This window comes from Adiantum capillus-veneris, chromosome 26 (assembly GCF_014529385.1).
Source record: "Adiantum capillus-veneris isolate H3 chromosome 26, ASM1452938v2, whole genome shotgun sequence".
NCBI lineage: Eukaryota > Viridiplantae > Streptophyta > Polypodiopsida > Polypodiales > Pteridaceae > Adiantum > Adiantum capillus-veneris.
This window is the reverse complement of record NC_140956.1, coordinates 80786289-80798573: the sequence shown is the minus strand read 5'-3', so window position 1 is coordinate 80798573 and position 12285 is coordinate 80786289. Positions and strand designations below refer to the sequence as shown.

The 12285-nt window shown below is 45.1% G+C and overlaps 1 pseudogene across 4 annotated transcripts in view; it reads right to left on the bottom strand.

The window, feature by feature from the left end:
- Positions 1-276: 276 nt before the first annotated feature.
- LOC147423720 (putative 3-hydroxyisobutyrate dehydrogenase-like 1, mitochondrial pseudogene) overlaps positions 277-12285 on the bottom strand; it is a 62850-nt pseudogene continuing 50841 nt past the window's right edge. For 3 of the 4 annotated variants that reach the window (XR_015186522.1, XR_015186523.1, XR_015186520.1), the window contains one exon: positions 277-625. The product of XR_015186522.1 is annotated as a putative 3-hydroxyisobutyrate dehydrogenase-like 1, mitochondrial pseudogene, transcript variant X3 (transcript). The other variant, XR_015186521.1, reaches the window with a different exon arrangement.

Sequence of the window (12285 nt, the reverse complement as noted above, 5' to 3'; positions counted from 1 at the left end):
TTTTTAAACAATCTTGTAGCACAAGAAGTTTTAGACAAATTCACACAATAATTCCCAATTGTGACTTACCTCAACATCATGAGTTTCTGTGAGGGAGGCATCGCATACCTAGCTAGGTACGATTGGGAGAAGGGGACCGCTGGCCTAGTGGGGGGGCCGGCGGTCCCCTACCCCCAATCGTACCTAGCTATGTATGTGGTGCATCTGGAGCAGAAGCTCATGATGTTATGCATGGTATGAAAAACACTGAAAAAGACGTTTTCCTACATGAGAATATCATGTCACGGCATTGATTCCACCAACATTACCTCCCAAACTCTATGTCTGCTTCACAAGAAGGGGGATTCATATGTTTTTCCAAACTAAAGTTTTAGCATCCAATCTTGAAAATCAATAGACATATGACGTTCACCCCATAATGCTTGCACTTAAATAATTCTTTGGAAAATCTTGTCAAATATAGGCACATCTTTAGCCTATAATTGCTCATGATCGTGGTTCGCTAGATCTTCATTGCCAAGAATGCTTCCATTCTCATACTCTTCATGATTTTTCTCTCCTTGAGCTTCACAGTCACGGAAGATATCCGGCTCGTCCTCTTTAAAGCTTTGGTAATGATCTTCACCTGTAGTAGCCTCAATTCTATTTTAAATACTGTCTTGAAAACTCAAATCAGTAAAAGCACGGTCTGTGCTAGTAGGCACATTGTTTTTAAAATCGAAAAAGGGTCTTGAAAATTCAACATAACCAGAGCACCATTTCTGCTAATAGGCACATTGAAATTGAAAAGGCATTAAACCATACAGGATGGTGAGCCCAATGTGTACAAGCTTACTTATGACCGAGTAGCGCAAAGACCTGCAAAAGACAATGGATGGTATTTGTGACGACATGGAAAGAGAAAAACTCTTGCCATGTGATCACTTGAAAGCTTCCCTCCACACACACACACACACACACACACACCACCACAGTCCCAAGCAACAATCACAGCACTACTGTTGCACCTCAATGTAAATCATCTCGAAGCACAAACTCTGCTTTGATGAAGACACTTCTTGCTAAAGATCAGGAGATTCTTGGTATAGGTAGTCCGACACATACATATTTTTCTTTCTTCAACAAATCAAGTAAACCACAATACAACTAAAGCTAATTCTAGGACAGTGATTACCACAAAATTCAAACATCAGTGTCATCACTTTGTAACGATGACACCACTATCTCAATCTTCTCCATTTTATTCTATTAAGGCATACATACACACGTGTACACATTAGTGACCAACCATGTCTTTCAAGCATAACATAGATTTGCAACCTGCAGCAAAATGGAGAAAGTGCTGCATGTGCATTACCTGGTTACTGAAGAATGATTCTCTCAAGCAACAAGTAGACTAGGCCCAAGAAATCAGTTCGTCGTTTCTCTCTCTAAGCTAGTAAGAGAATGCTTGTAAGCCCTCATGCTAGCAGCGGCAATCACATCGAAATTTTGAATCAATTAAGCATTTTGAAACATTCAAACAATGCTCGTCTCCTGATTGCAATTTTCTCTCTGTTAGAGAGAGAAAGTGCTGGCAGCTGCTAAGAATCGTGTGAGGAACCTAGGGGGGATCGCAAAGGCTAGATTTTGGCATGCCACAAAAGAGCCAAGCAGTCCACAAACACTCGGGGTGCTTTTAGGGACTCTTAAAACAATTTACAAGAGTCAAAACTGACTAGAAGTGACTTGACCTTAACATGGTGTGCAAGCGTCACCAGGAGGTGTATTTTTCCTGTTGCCTTCCATAAATAAGTACTAGATATTTTTATTTTTACTTGTTTTCCCCGGAACCCTTGAAAAGGTGCAAGTGGACATTGCATGGCCAGTGTGAAACGGCTGCGGCCGAATAGGCAAGTCTTGGTCGGACCAATTAGCACTGAATTCTGATGAGAATGGAAGCCTGTGTGCGCCAAATGAAGTCTGGACCACTCGGAAAGTCACTTATAATTTTATAAGTCAATGGGAACTAGAGAATTAACTCAGGGGCAAACTGGACACTTGGCAGGAGGAGAGCTGCCTGCAGGACACCTCAGCTAGAGGAGGCGCCCAAGAGAGAGAGGGGGCTGATTCTTTACAAATGACCTACAGTGTGTGTGTGTGTGTGTGTCTGTGAGTAGTGGGTGCACGTCTACAGCTTTAATGGAAAGCTTGCCTTCTCCTCTGTCTCATGTAGCGCGATGATTTGCTCTCGTGCATCTCTCTCTCCCCTTTGGCACATATGGTAATGCCCCACTAGTTGGGCTACTCAGATGAACATGTACAGTGCTGGGGGTTGCCAAGGCAAGAGCCTTCTGAACAAGAACCGGATTAGCTAATTGCTAATCCCCCACAGGTATGCACAATGCCATCACGAAAGAATGCGAGTTTGGAGAGTTTTCTAGCGTGAAAACTCGTCCAATTCACAGGGGAACTGTCCCATTGTGTGCGGGAGCCCTTGGGACACGCGTAGGCGTGTTCGCTCCGCTAAAAACGATCCGAACAGGGAATTACAGCTTGCTGTGTTTTTCTGCAGGTTTAGGGTTTTGCACCTAAACTGCAAGGGAACACCGGGGAGCCTCGTGAGAGCCTTGGGATGCGTGTACAGGCTTTTGGGCACCCGGCAGTGAAAAACAGGGAATTACAGCCTGCTGAATTTCTATGACAGCTCACCAGAAAGCTTCCAGATAGCGAGGGAATCCGTCCTAGACAGGTGCTTTTGACCTACAGGGGTTTTTGCGCCGTTATGCTGCCGAAATCAGGTCGAAAACCTGCGTTTTCAGCCCTCGCCAGGTTTAGACAGCTTTGTGAAAGCTTGTACTAAGTGGTCGGATCGTCTACCTTTATTTGAATTAAAAAATACCGAAAGGGGCGCCAGTCTTTGGGGCCTACAGGGTGTCAGTCTCGTGTGCGCAGTGACATTCTAGTCGTTGGTGGACGCAACTGTGTTCTCTTCCCTTCGCAGTGCTCTGTGTAAAGTTAATAGGTAATTGAAATAGTACCGCCCTCTACATTGTACAGGCCGGTTATATGGTTCCATCGACGGGATAGTCACTTTTTCTTCAAAAAGTGCAGCGTGGATTGTTGTGGGTGAAAGCAACACAGAGCTTGTGGTTATGGCAGAGAAGAGAGACCAAGTACCTGAAGAGGGATCTTCCTCACATGGCACAAAGAAAATTCCTTCAACTCTTAAAGAAGAGGACAGGTTGTTTAGAACTCAACTGCGTTGCTGCATGGACATGTTTTAGCAGTTGGCTAACAACCCAAGGATGCAAGAGTTCTTACAGGCTCCGACACAGGGTTTTCAGCCTCCTACACAGGGCATGACTGAGCAGTTGCAGGAAAAGGAGATTTCCAATGCGCAGAGGACTCATGATGCTCGAGGGAAAGCCCATGTGGTTGAGCAACTAGTGGTGTCCAATGATCCAAAGCAACTTGCTTTAGCTGGACAAGAACCGTTTGTGAATGGTCAAGGGAGTAATGAACAAGCTATGCCTCAGACCCTTCCATTACCAATTACTTATCCTGGTTATTTTGGAGGTGGTTCAGTGTTTCAAGCTATGGCTGGACCTTCCACAGGTTATATGCCAGGGAATGTGTCCAGGACAATGCAAACAGGCATGGATAACCCTATGTATGCGAACATGGGTGTCCAACCAGGTTTTCAGGGTGCCTATGGCCAATTTCGAGTGCCTGGAACACAATTTGGTATGGCTGGTTTTTCGCAGCCATACGTAAAAAATGCAGATACGACAAAGAAAACAGTTGATGCAAGTGCTAAAATGAACAATCATGGAGCACCACTGTTACAGGCTCCTGTTTATGATAATGTGGCTCCTTTAAGTCAGCCTAAGGATTACAAGGAAGGTGGGCAGGGAGTGAAGTTTGAAACTTTCAGAGGAACTGAGGATCAATTGAAGGCTTTGACCTTCATACAGCAGTTCGATGCAGCTTATGCTGGAGAAAACTTCACGGAATCTTCAAAGATACGCAAGGTTGCCACTTTCTTGAAAGGGAATGCGCTTCAATGGTGGACCGCATTGTTGAACCAGGGTCAAGCCCCAACAACGTGGGTCCAATTCAAACACCTTTTTGCGCCTGCATGGCTGACAAACACTTTTAAAGTGGATGTGATGACAGAATTGCACGAGTTGAATGCTAAACAGTGTGCGAATCTGGAAGAGTACAATAAACAGTTTTGAGCCGCACTGTTGCCAGTCACCTCTTACAGGTTTGTGCCATTGTCAGAACAGATTGAGAAGTACTGTTGCGGATTACCCAAGAAAATCAAGGACTACTGCATGAAGACTACTGTCATGAATATGTTTCAGTTGATTGAGAATGCAAGAGTGGCCAGCAATCTGTTAAAGGGAGATTCCAATGGATTTAATAGACACAAGAAAGGGTCACAGGGCAAACAATTTTCAGCCAAGGGCAATGTTGTAGCAAAGCCTTCTGAGCCTCCCACAAAGAAGCCCTCCACTGAAGAAGCTGATACGTCCAAGAAGCAGTCTAAATCTTCTTCGGGACAAGGACAAGGACAAAAAAGGCATTTTTTTGGCAAAACTTTTGAAGAAAGAAAAGCTCTTAGGGAGGCAAAGAAATGCTACATTTGTGAACAGAAAGGACATTTTACAAATGAATGCCGACAGAAGAAGTCACAGGATAAGGATGACAAATCAGACCATAAAGGGAAGAAGCCAAAGCCGAGTGCAGGACTTGTTCCAGATTTGGTTGGAGACCAGCCAAACACAGATGCCACGGAGCTATGCAAAGCTTGGGGCAAAGTTAGAGACCAGACAGTGCTGGTTTTCTTTGATCCAAGAGCCCGAGCAAATTTCATATCACCAGAATTGGCATCAAAGTTGGGCATTCGTGCAGAGGAGATGGGTATGACAGGGGAAGCAGGTTTGGCATGCCCAGGTCATTCAGAGCCTGTTACTCCCATTTTGGGAAAGCTTCGTCTGCACATTCAGAGCTATGTGGATGCGGAAGAATTTCATATTATGCCACTTGAGGGCTGTGATGTGTTACTGGGTATCCCATGGTGTTACAGGTTGCATGCTATGGTGGATACTTACAACAAAAAGATTACCCTTGTACATAGAGGAAAGACTCATGTCCTTGATGTAAAGCTTAGAGGTGAGTCTGTTCCAGTTGTTTCTGCTTCTGCTATTTCATCTATAATAAAGAATCATCTTTCTGCGTACTTGATCTTTGCAAAAGAAGTACCTCAAGTTGTATCTAATTTGTCTACCTTAGATAAAGACAGGTCAACTTTTTTGAGTGGTTTCAGTGATTGTTTTTCGGACTCTTTGCCGGGGGAGTTACCTCCTGAGAGACCTGAGGATCATACTATAGATCTTGTGCCAAGTTCTAGTCCACCGAATAGACCACGATACAGGGTTAGTTCTTTAGGGAAAGAGAGAGCTTTCCGTCTTGTAGAGTGTTGTGGTCATGGACAAAGTGAGTGGATATTGTGTGTGCAAATGAATGAGAGTGAGAGAAGGAGAGAGAAGAGATACAGCACCGAGAGGTTTGTAAAACCCTCCTCCGAAGGCCCCACTCTCGTCGGCGAGAGTGGTCTACTTGATTGCACAAATGCGTACAATGCAAATGCAATGGACAGATGCAGGTTGGACTATGCCGATGACGACGACGGTGATGACGACGGCTAAGGCTGAATTCTGGGATCTTCTAGGGCTGAATTCGGGGTCTTCCTTGGGGCTGAAAATGACTGTTTTCTTGTTGTCTTAATGGCTGAGATTCTCTGTTTTTGTTGAGGGACTTTAGGGCTGAGTAAAAACGCTGATGTCCTCTGCTTTTGGCTGCGTTTTTGGGGCGAGATTTCTTGCTGAGAAACGCGGGGACAGCAGAGAGGTTCTGGCTGAAAACTGCAGGTTTTCAAGTGCTAAAGAAACTCCTTACCGGGCTATGCTGACCTGCTGCAAATAGCTTGAGGAAAACGCTGCATCGGCTGAGTTCTCTAGCGTTAGTGGATGGTCAAAAACGCTGATGATCCCAAGGTAAAAACGCTTGCCTTTCCTCTACTTGCTGGCGATTCTTGCAATGGAGAAAACGCTAGGGCAGCCAAGGGGATGGAGAGGGCAGATCTTGGAAACGCCAGGGAGGGAGAGGTCGTCTATGGCGATGGGGTCATGAGGGGGGGTACTGCTGAGAAGTTGCCTGTTGAGCGGGAAGCTCCTGCTGCCTCTTTTGCCAGAAAGTGTGAACTTTGGTTTGCTTATATATTAACTTAGCAAAATTGCCCCACCTACTTTTGTTGGAAAGTCGCTTAAAAATAATAAGTGAAAATAACCAAAAAATAGGAAAATAGGCTAAATGCACTGGAAAATTCCCCTAACTTATGCTAATGGATTCTGATGGGAATTCCGATGATCATGCTGTGTGCAACCGGAGGATATGCATCTATGCTAAGTGACTGAGCATGCACGGTCTACGAATAGACTCACAAAAGTGCCAGATCACTGCTAATCTAGACTTGACTGAACCCTGCTGTGGTGTAGCTTGTCCACGGACACATAGGGTTGGGATGTGTCACGTGACATCCCCTCCTTTTCAAAGTGAGGTACTGATACCCAACTGTATGGCGTCAAGGGATATCGCCAACAGCATCCGGAATCTTGGAAGGGACTCTTCGCCGGCCCACTCTGATGTGTGGGTCGTGCGGTACTTGAACTTCATAAAGGTCTGCAACGCTTGCTTCTTTGGGCCGCGCCGAAAGCGACTCAAAGTCTTCTGTGGCTCCTTCGATGCTTCAACTTCGTCTAGGGTCCTGCTTCTTCCGTCTTCAAGAATCTCCATGGCTGAAAATTCCTGAAACCATCTCCAACACAAAACCATGAACAAACCCATTCCATATAAAGTGAAGGAAAAAAATATTGTCTTTGTTAAAGACTGTGTATGCAATGTAGATGAACATAGAGACAGAGTGACAACCCGTTCATCAAACACATGCAAACAATGCGCTCGAATCTTTTCTGTGTGATCGAAATCCCTTGCCTTGGTGTTCGCCTAGCTAGGGTAGTATCCTGCATTTATGGAAGTTCCTAATGGCGTGGCGCCAAACCTGTCGTTGTTAATTAACTTGCTATGTAGCGTTACTCAATCAACTGTGGCGAATCACAATGGAAATGCCCATGCTTGGTGCTCATACTATCATGTGCTCTTTCAGAAACTGTGTCATGCCAAGGAAGCGACATGGAATGTGACTTCCTTACATACAAACTTTTCACCTTTTCATGAACAATCCACATACATTCGTACTCATCCATGAGAGAAACGTGCTCAACATACAGTATGTCATGCCTAGGAAAAGGGATCACATAACGATGCTGACTAAAGTACAGGAAACCTTCAAGAATGAAACACTCGAACAATGCGTGCATATCAATCATGCGAACACACAATACTTCCTGTGATGGTTCTTTGGACCAAGGCTCGAGAGCCACGATCGCTTCTTCGGAATCTATCGAATCTTCTTGTTCGCATATCAATCATGCGAACACACAATACTTCCTGTGATGGTTCTTTGGACCAAAGCTCGAGAGCCAAGATCGCTTCTTCGGAATCTATCGAATCTTCTTGTGGGGGATTTGTGGACCTCGACTCGAAAGCCAAGATCGATTCTTGGTGATTGACCGAATCTACAATGAGGTTAGCGTCGCTAGAAAAAGCATCTACTAATACATCATCCTTGTGAACAATCACATCTTCTTCATGCAATTCATCATGCTTGTCTTTTTCATCCAAATCATCATGCAAATCATTATCATGCTTCACATAATCATGCAAATCCTGTGTGTCATGCTGTGGAGAAAAAGAGATTGAGAGAATCTCCTTATCCCGAATCCTTTCAATCTTGTCCTGCATAGTAGCAATGAGAGATGGAGAATGAGCAATGTCCTTTCCATGAATGACAATAGGAGAATCACTTTTGGCATTGAGAGTTATAGTGTTAGTCAGAAAATCCATGAGAGCGTCATTATCACCAAACCATCGAATGCCCAAAATCATATCACATCCTGAGAGAGAAGAAACAACAAATCTTCTAGTGAAGGCAGTCTGTTTAATTGCAAATAACACATCAAGGCATTCCTCAGTGATGAGAGCGTCCATACTAGGACGAAAGCCAAAGACCTCGATAGGAGATCTCGGACTAACTTCGAGGCGGGCTCTCTCAACAAGAGAGGAACTGATCACATCATGCATACTACCTGGGTCAAACAATATGACAAAACGGTGCCCCGACGTACGACCATAACATTTAATGAGAGAATTATCAATGGGAGGGTCTTGAGAAACTTTGGACACAATCGTGTTATCATTCATTGCATTGACACGTGTAGTGGGTGTTGTGGGTTCTTTAGATTCATTCGATTCAAGCTTAGGACATGTTCTTTTTATGTGACCCTTAATGTGACAATGAAAAAGGTTTAGCAATTGTGTTAGCCTTACCCTTAGATTCATTGGAAGAATTCTTTGATGAGAGACTGTTGGTAGATTGGTTAGAAGAGTTATCATTCTTACCATTCTGAGTCTGCATGGTACTTGTGGAAGTCTTGTTCTCCTTAGGCTTTCCCTTGTTGTGCTTCATCTCCTGTGCGAGAGCAATCGCTACCGCCTTGTTGAGATCGATTGGATCGAAAACCTCGACATCGTACTTGATATACTCGTCCAATCCAAAGAGAAAAGCCTCTTTGCGCTCATCATCCGACATGCGAAGTTAGGTACCTAGCTGCAAAACACGATTAGAAAAAGACATAACCGGCATACCATTTTGCTTGAGAACGCGCCAATCGTCCTTCAACCGTGCGAAGTACTGAGGTGGCATAAACCGTGCCTTGAGCTTGTCTTGGAAATCAGCCCAACTAAAGGAGAGGGGCGTGAAATCGTCGGCTGCCTCTAGGTGTGCGGCTAGCTGTGTCTCTTGCCATGCGTGGTACCAATTGATGGCATCACCGGCAAGGTACATAGCTGCCGTCAAAACTTTGCTATTTCCTGTCTTCTTAGTTGTCGCAAAATAAGCATTAAATTGATGCAACCAAGAATGAATAACTGTAGCATCCATCTTATCGTAATACTTACTGAAAGTCAACTTTTCTATGACTGGATAGTTGGAATCCGCGTCGTGGCTTGCGTCACTTGACGAACTCTCACGATCTTTGGGTGGTTCGGTGTTCGAGGCTAGGATGTGGGAAATAAATTCTTGATGACGAATCTCCCTTTGAGCCTCTCGTTCATCGCGCTCGCGTTCGAAAGCAAGTCGATTTTCCTCTTGTTTTGCGGCAAGAGCAATGTGCTCACGCTCCTGAGCAAGGCGATTTTCATCGCGCTCGCGGTTCTTTGGCTTCTTGTGCTTATTCTTTGCTTGCGAGTTGTGCCAATGCAACTCGATTCGTTTCTTATTGTTGTGCCATCATGTCCAACATCGACTTGACCATCATCTCCATAGGAGTGAGTGCAACTCGTGGCGTAGATGGCGAAGGGGGAGGGTCAAAAAAGTCTCCTGGTGGGGAAAATCTTCGCCGCCTCTCTCATACTCATCACCTGTATGCAAAGTATCTATTCCGCTTCGGGTGACGACCATGCACTATAATCTTGGGTTCTGAAGTTCGCGAGGAACTTGGGTTCTTGAGGGTCTTCAGGTTATTGAGGTCCTTGATTCGTGAGAATCTAGGGTTCTTAAAGTTCTTGGGTTCTAGGGGTTCTTGAGGTTTTCTTTCGCTTGCAAATTGCGTTGGAGAAGGATCTTCTCTTCACCTGAGTTCTACTCCTTTCTGCGGGCGCACCCCTTGGCGGCCTTGCGCTCACACCAAGGTTGTTTTTTCCCACCTCCCGTCGTTTGGCTAGCCGCTAAGTGCACGGTCCGCTCTCAATGAGTGAAAAGAGACACAAGGGGAGGCTGGACAAGCCCTTCTTTCTTGGCATTCCTATCACTCTTCAACAAAACACGATTAAGAATCGCCACGCCCAAGTAAACTTGGGTTCGTGCAATCACAACAAGCAAAAAAAATTCTTGTGGTTCTTTCCTTGAGTAATGCAAAACACTTCCAAAGCTCTGATACCAATGTAAGGTGCAGCGGAATGAATGTTGTATTTTCTCAAGATTAGTGATCTTTATTGCTCAAGGTTCCTTTTTAGTTCTTTAGGGAAAGAGAGAGCTTTCCGTCTTGTAGAGTGCTGTGGTCACGGACAAAGTGAGTGGATATTGTGCGTGCAAATGAATGAGACTAAGAGAAGGAGAGAGAAGAAATACAACACCGAGAGGTTTGTAAAACCCTCCTCCGAAGGCCCCACTCTCGTCGGCGAGAGTGGTCTACTTGATTGCACAAATGCGTACAATGCAAATGCAATGGACAGATGCAGGTTGGACTATGCCGATGACGACGACGGTGATGACGACGGCTAAGGCTGAATTCTGGGATCTTCTAGGGCTGAATTCGGGGTCTTCCTTGGGGCTGAAAATGACTGTTTTCTTGTTGTCTTAATGGCTGAGATTCTCTGTTTTTGTTGAGGGACTTTAGGGCTGAGTAAAAACGCTGATGTCCTCTGCTTTTGGCTGCGTTTTTGGGGCGAGATTTCTTGCTGAAAAACACTGGGACAGCAGAGAGGTTCTGCCTGAAAACTGCAGGTTTTCAAGTGCTAAAGAAACTCCTTACCGGGCTATGCTGACCTGCTGCAAATAGCTTGAGGAAAACGCTGAATGGGCTGAGTTCTCTGGCGTTAGTGGATGGTCAAAAACGCTGATGATCCCAAGGTAAAAACGCTCGCCTTTTCTCTACTTGCTGGCGATTCTTGCAATGGAGAAAACGCTAGGGCAGCCAAGGGGATGGAGAGGGCAGATCTTGGAAACGCCAGGGAGGGAGAGGTCGTCTATGGCGATGGGGTCATGAGGGGGGGTACTACTGAGAAGTTGCCTGTTGAGCGGGAAGCTCCTGCTGCCTCTTCTGCCAGAAAGTGTGAACTTTGGTTTGCTTATATATTAACTTAGCAAAATTGCCCTACCTACTTTTGTTGGAAAGTCGCTTAAAAATAATAAGTGAAAATAACCAAAAAATAGGAAAATAGGCTAAATGCACTGGAAAATTCCCCTAACTTATGCTAATGGATTCTGATGGGAATTCCGATGATTATGCTGTGTGCAACCGGAGGATATGCATCTATGCTAAGAGACTGGGCATGCACGGTCTACGAATAGACTCACAAAAGTGCCAGATCACTGCTAATCTAGACTTGACTGAACCCTGCTGTGGTGTAGCTTGTCCACGGACACATAGGGTTGGGATGTGTCACGCGACACTCAAGAGAGTAGTTAAGCAATTGTATCTACTCTTTCCATACAGAATTTAGCTAGAGAAGTTTGTGCTTGAGAGTACACTAGAAGACTTCTATGCTTGATATATGTGTCGTAGCCAAGATGGTGGGATTGTTTAATCGTCCAACGCTACATTTCCGGAAGCATGTATATCTTGGATTCCCATCATAGAATATATGTGATATCAAGAGATACCGCACGTACTATTGGCATGCAAGCGAGATCGCTTGCGGTATTTCAAGGGTGGGGTGTGTCACCCGGAGGTGTATTTTTCTTGTTGCCTTCCATAAATAAGTACTAGATAATTTTACTTATTTTTATTTTTACTTGTTTTTCCCGGAACCCTTGAAAAGGTGCAAGTGGACATTGCATGGCCAACGTGAAACGGCCGCGGCCGAATAGGTTTCTCACAGAGGGAGTCTGGGTCGGTCGGTCTGGGACTGGTCGGACCAATTAGCACTGAATTCTGATGAGTATGGAAGCCTGTGTGCGCCAAATGAAGTCTCGGCCACTCGGAAAGTCACTTATAATTTTATAAGTCAATGGGAACTAGAGAATTAACTCAAAGGGGCAAACTGGACACTTGGCAGGAGGAGAGCTGCCTGCAGGACACCTCTGCTAGAGGAGGCACCCAAGAGAGAGAGGGGGCTGATTCTTTACAAATAAGTGACCTACAGTGTGTGTGTGTGAGTAGTGGGTGCAGGTCTACAGCTTTAATGGAAAGCTTGCCTTCTCCTCTGTCTCATGTAGCGCGATGATTTGCTCTCGTGCATCTCTCTCTCCCCTTTGGCACATATGGTAATGCCCCACTAGTTGGGCTACTCAGATGAACATGTACAGTGCTGGGGGTTGCCAAGGCAAGAGCCTTCTGAACAGGAACCGGATTAGCTAATTGCTAATCCCCCACAGGTATGCACAATGCCATCACG